A 6,000-nucleotide genomic window follows, 5' to 3' on the forward strand; every position below is an offset into this window, starting at 1 on the left:
TCTTCAAGATTGGTAATCTGTTCAGCTGCTCCTCATTAACAAACCGTACTCCTACTAGATACAAAGGGACATCATCACTGTACACTACTTTGCTCCGTTTTCCATTATTTTGGACAACACTACAACTCTCCTTGATTCCACCGCCATTGGATTCAGAATCCACTTCATCGTCCGCTTCCGCCATCTTTTTCCAGTCTACCCTTAACGTGATTGCATCTAGCGTTCGCACCGAACAATGAGACAGATATTTCACTGGATGTATAAATGTAAAGCATCCGGTTGGCGTTTCCACTCACTGCCAAATAGTGAGAGGAATCCTACTGGCGGGCAGTGGGAAGAGGGAACGAGATGGATTTTGGTCGACATTCTGCACATTTTCTCATCGATTAAATATTTCATCTCAATTCAGTATTCTGTTCCCAAAACTAGAATCTGTTATGAACAGAGTTGACTAAGTTTTGTAGACTTTAACCGTTGCAAAAGTTTTTTATTTTAATCGCGCTGTTTAGAGTGCAAATGTGAATTGAGTTATTGCACACGCGCATTTCACAGGATAGGCGTTCCCTAACGGAAATATGCAGATGTATACTAGAACATGCCAATAGGATATCGCTAACGCGTGCTTGGCTCTGCCCACCTCCTTGCTTGTTCTGCCCACTATGACTCATTTGTTCCCATTGGAAACGACAAGCTGTGGTCTATCTTGGTTTAGTTATAAAAAATGTACGAGCATGTCTTCTTCTTCTTCTTTGGATTTATTGGCAAGCTACATGCAAAAAGGTGTATTGTCGCCACTAACTGGACGGGGGTTAAACATTCACTAAATAAAAGTTAATTCCACTACGGGGAAGAGAAAATTAACATTAATCCACACAAACTATGAAAGTTTTGTTTTTGTGCATCTCTGAGTGATGTTGTATCGATTCCCTGGGTCATTTCATGTTTTCATGTGTATTTGAGTTATTGGGGCACAAGCAAGCAGAAATGCGGCCGGTATAACAATGCACCGTGGTAAAGTCGCTCTCACTACCCTGTAAATGAATAGGAATACGACTTTTAGATCGCGAAAACGTCTATCATACATGCCAGATTTCAATACTAGCCGATTTCTTCTCTCGAATGAGCAATTGATCATATTTTTTTGCGATATTCCTACCTCGAGAAATGTGTAATTTAACATCTAGCACATTTGTCCTATTTGTCTGCCTCTTTACACCTTGATCACACCGACAGTATTTTTGCATTTTGGTACACCAGAAGTACATTCGTTTCCAATGGAACGCTGCGTTTGCCTTGCATCATTGCATTGCAGAGGCAGTTGCAGTGTGTTCTGTGTGGTGCAGAACGTTGGATTTATCGAACGTATGCTTCAAACTGTATACGTAGACGGCTTGACAGAAATGGTAGCAGAAGGTGAATGTTGAATTTTAGTTGCACACATATCCAGATTATGCTGCGTACTACTTTGTGCAAAAATACTAACGGTGTGATCAGGGCGTTAGGCCAGGGTGCGTTCCATGGTGCCGTTGCCAGATATATTACAGAAAGGAGATAGGAATCCAATGAATGAGGAAACGTATAACACCCCACCCAACAGACTGTCGACCAATCGCGTTCACGTTGTCATACTGCGTCACGCTATTGGTAAACTAATCATCACGCAATCCTTTCTCAAAATCTGTGTATATGTCGAGAAACGTTCCTATTTTCCTCGAAAGTACTTAATGTCACGATTCCAAAGCTATACGATTCTACAGATAGCAAGTTAATTATCTCACATCTTGGAAACATTTTTTAATGATGTACTTCTTGTTGACGAAATTCGTGCTAATGTTGGGTTTTTGAGCTAGCGCCCAATAGACTCCCATTCACTCCTTGAAGGAGAGCGCCCCTTGTCCCAGAATCGACCAGAATGCACTGTGTGGCCCATCTCCTCAAAAGTATATCTGCCGTTGCGAATGTCAGACTCCACTCTGGGTCAAGGAGAGGGGGAGCGGGGGTAAATTTGGACGCACGAGGTTCGGCTTCAAACAAGGAAGCGAAATATAATCCACTGTTCTATATTGTGGTAGACGGTTTTAGCAACAGCTGAGCTGGACTGTGGTCGACATGGGATGATAGTTCTGATGGTATGGGTGGGGATGATGAAAGTCATGGACCTGGATGGTCTGTGGTGAAAAGGAAAAAGTGCTGACAGCAGTGGTAGTTCTAGTGTTGAGAACGTGAAGAGGGTGAAGGTAGTGAAAAACAAAAGTAATGATGTGTCAGAGTGGAATGTTGTAATCGTGTTTGATGCGACCACGGGGTCTCATCTAGACCCTATTCGATTAACCAATGCCGTTAAGAAAGTGATAGGGGAAGTCACATTAGCCCGGTTCATTGGTAATGGTAGACTGTTAATATTCTGTTTTGACCATGTTCAGCAAGGGAAGATTCTGAACATGACAACTCTCAATGGCAAGAAAATCACAAGTCATGTCCCTGGAGCTTTGGCTAAACTGAGGGGGTCATTTCTGGGGTTCCACTATCTATGTCCATAGATGATATAAAATAAAATGTAGAGGGGGGCATAGTGGTTGAAGCCAAAAAAGGCTGTTCAGGAAGAAAGAGGGGCAGAGAAGTGAAAGCATTTGGTGGATGCCAGGTGCAGAAAGAAGCTGGAGAGGCCCAAAGATATAAAATCACTCATAATGTCTCTTATGCAGAACAGAGGCTGCAAGGCAGATTGGTGGAACTACTAGGCAGAATGATGGAGATAATAGGGTTACTCCTGGAATAAGTGGACCTACTGTAGGAAATGTTGCTTATGTTGGTCCAGACACAGATACGAGACCTGCTCAGAAATCTTGCTCTCACAAATGTGTCGTTTCAAAGGACACCTTAATAGTTAATCAGATTTACTTTATAGCCTTCATTGGAAAGGTTATCAACCTGACTGCGTTTGTGGAAAGAAGAACTGCCAAGTTGAAGATCATTGTGGAAGCAGCAACAGAGTTTTTAAGAGTAACGGATGTTACTGTTGCCATAATTGTTGATATGTTGACTCCTAATAATACTAATGATGGAATGTCTCAGTATGATAAGAATTAGAGTACTGGTTTTTGTTGTCCTTCAGTGGAATGCCAGAAGCCTTATTGCTAACGGTCAGGAGTTTAAGAAATATGTAATAGATTTGGAGATCAAACCTGATGTGATATGTGTTCAAGAAACATGGCTTAGACCACATCTTGATTTTATTATTCCTGGTTATTGTTCAATCAGATCTGATAGATCAACTGGACAGGGTGATGGGTGTGCTACGTTCATAAGAGAAGGTCTTGTATATCGTAATATAACTGTCCCATCTGAATATGAATGTGTGATGGTGGAAATCTACAGTGCAGGTAGTAATATTAAGTTACACAATTTTTACAACCCTTGTCGTCAACTATCTGTAGCGATGTTTGATGAAATATCAGGAGAATTGGGCTCTAGAGAGATACAGTCGTATGAAAAAGTTTGGGCACCCCTGATTTCTATTTATAAATAATTGGGTGTTTGGATCAGCAATTTCATTTCGATCTATCAAATAACTGATGGACACAGTAATATTTCATTAGTGAAATTAGGTTTATTGGATTAACAGAAAATGTACAATATGCATCAAAACGAAATTAGACAGGTGCATAGATTTGGGCACCCCAACAGAAAAATCACATCAATATTTAGTAGAGCCTCCTTTTGCTAAAATAACAGCCTCTAGACGCTTCCTATACCCTCTAATGAGTGTCTGGATTCTGGATGAAGGTATTTTGGACCATTCCTCCTTACAAAACATCTCCACTTCAGTTAGGTTTGATGGTTGCCGAGCATGGACAGCCCGCTTCAAATCATCCCACAGATTCTCAATGATATTCAGGTCTGGGGACTGGGATGGCCATTCCAGAACATTGTACTTGTTCCTCTGCATAAATGCCCGGGTAGATTTTGAGCAGTGTTTTGGGTCATTGTCTTGTTGAAATATCCAGCCCCGGCGTAACATCAACTTTGTAACTGATTCTTCAACATTATTCCCAAGAATCTGTTGATATTGAGTGGAATCCATGCGACCTTAAACTTTAACAAGATTCCCAGTACCGGCACTGGCCACACAGCCCCACAGCATGATGGAACCCCCACCAAATTTTACTGTGGGTAGCAAGTGTTTTTCTTGGAACGCTGTGTTCTTTTGCCGCCATGCATAACGCCCCTTGTTATGACCAAATAACTCAATCTTTGTTTCATCAGTCCACAGCACCTTATTCCAAAATGAAGCTGGCTTGTCCAAATGTGTGTTTGCATACCTCAAGCGACTCTGTTTGTGGCGTGTGTGCAGAAAAGGCTTCTTCTGCATCACTCTCCCGTACAGCTTCTCCTTGTGCAAAGTGCGCTGAATTGTTGAACGATGCACAGTGACACCATCTGCAGCAAGATTATGTTGTAGGTCTTTGGAGGTGGTCTGTGGGCTGTTTTTGACCGTTCTCACCATCCTTCGCCTTTGCCTCTCCGATATTTTACTTGGCCTGCCACTTCTGGCCTTAACAAGAACTGTGCCTGTGGTCTTCCATTTCCTCACTATGTTCCTCACAGTGGACACTGACAGCTTACATCTCTGCAATAGCTTTTTGTAGCCTTCCCCTAAACCATAATGTTGAACAATCTTTGTTTTCAGGTCATTTGAGAGTTGTTTTGAGGCCCCCATGTTGCCACTCTTCAGAGGAGAGTCAAAGAGAACAACAACTTGCAATTGGCCACCTTAAATACCTTTTCTCATGATTGGATGCACTTGTCTATGAAGTTCAAGGCTTAATGAGCTTACCAAACTAATTGTGTGTTCCAATTAATTACAAGTATTCAAATCAACAGAATGACAAGGGTGCCCACATTTTTGCATAGCCTATTTTTCACATCTGATTTAATTTCATACAACTTAATATTGCTACACTAAAAATCTTTGTCTGGACAATACCCCAGTACTCAGCTTTTATTAGAAAATGAATGGCATGCCACTGTGATAATTTTCTGTGACGACAGAGTAAATTATTATGCAGCCTCAGAGGGGTGCCCAAACCTTTCATACGACTGTATAACTGGGTTTTGGCCTTTTATTTAATTGCTATTTTCGAGTTAAAATAGGATCCATTTTATCTGATGCCTATGGAGTTGACAATGGTATTCCTCAAAGCAGTGCTATCAGTCCTATTTTGTTCAACATTATGATTAACGATGTGTTTTCGAATGTAGGTAGGTGTATTGGGGCTTCCCTATATGCTGATGATGGAGCTATTTGGAAGAGGGGAAGGAATGTCTCTCATGTGATCAAATCTATTCAACAAGCTATAGTGGATGTTGAAAGATGGTCAATTGACTGGAGTTTTAAATAGTCAGTGGCAAAAAAAATTTGTATGTTCTTCTCGAAGAAGAAAGTTGCTGATAATATACAGTAGTCTCTGTATGGACAGCTTATGGGGAGGGTTTCCCTATATGGTTCCATGTGTCACGGTTCAGACAGACGACCAGAGGACCACAATTGCGTCACACCAGAAAGTTTATTAAACTTAAGGGAAAAGGGAAGTAGGGAGTGAATGAAGGCTCCAGGGGTAACAGGGATCCCGTCCAATGCGCTGGGTCTGTGTCCCCCCCAGTGGCAGCGATGCGTCCTATGAAGCCGGTGGTGGGTGGTCCAGAAGTCCTGGGGGGGGGGAGACACAGACACAACAGGGCGGAATGAAACCAGGCAGCAGTACAGTTCAAGGGAATCCAAAATACGTAGTAGCAAGGCAGAAGGCTGGTCAGAGTTACCGGGATAGAAGAGTAGTCAGGAGTCGAAATGGCAGAAGCAGGTCTGGATCTCCTAAGGCAGAAGAGTATCCAAACATCAGGCAGGTCCGGGGTCACAAAACAAGGGTGAGCCAGAAGCGCGAGCACACAGGTTCCGGGTGTGAGCTTTGCAGACGATCTGACACCGGAGAGCTGAAAGAC

This window comes from Coregonus clupeaformis, chromosome 40 (genome assembly GCF_020615455.1).
Source record: "Coregonus clupeaformis isolate EN_2021a chromosome 40, ASM2061545v1, whole genome shotgun sequence".
NCBI lineage: Eukaryota > Metazoa > Chordata > Actinopteri > Salmoniformes > Salmonidae > Coregonus > Coregonus clupeaformis.